We start from the raw sequence: 515 nt of genomic DNA, 5'->3' as shown, positions 1-515 counted from the left end.
GTGGCCTGGCGGCCGCTGGCAGCCTCAAGCAGGCCACACGTCCACTTTGGCCCCGTGGCGTTGGGACCTGTGGCCGTTTCACTTTTGCGGGTCCTCGGTGGCCTTTGCCACGCGCCCCGCCTCACACTGCCCGGGACCCCGGCTGCCTGACCACCCCTAGCGTGGGCCTCCGTTTGCACCGGGCGCTGTGTGGCCCGGCCCCCTCGGAGGGTGAGTGTGAGCGGCCGACGGCCGCCCCGAGGGACAGCGCCCCCTTTCTGGGGTCGGAGTCCACTGCAGACACGGACCCCAGGCCGTGGCGCGGGCCGCTCCCGGGGCCGATGCGTCTGGGCCGGGCAACCGGCATGGAGACTCGGGGTCCGGCTTCCCGGGAGGCACATTCGCCCCTCAAACCGGCGTCCCCGGCGGCATCCTGGGTGCCCACCAGCCCCCGGCCGCCGCGGCCTGCGCCACGTGGGGCGCTGAGGCCCAGCACGGGCCCACGGATGCATCTTTCCGACGGCAGCCCCGTGAGG

The sequence above is a fragment of the Condylura cristata genome, unplaced genomic scaffold, assembly GCF_000260355.1.
Source record: "Condylura cristata isolate star-nosed mole 26May11 unplaced genomic scaffold, ConCri1.0 scaffold00068, whole genome shotgun sequence".
Taxonomy (NCBI): Eukaryota; Metazoa; Chordata; class Mammalia; order Eulipotyphla; family Talpidae; genus Condylura; species Condylura cristata.
The sequence above is the reverse complement of the archived record's forward strand: the minus strand, read 5'-3'. Positions refer to the sequence as shown.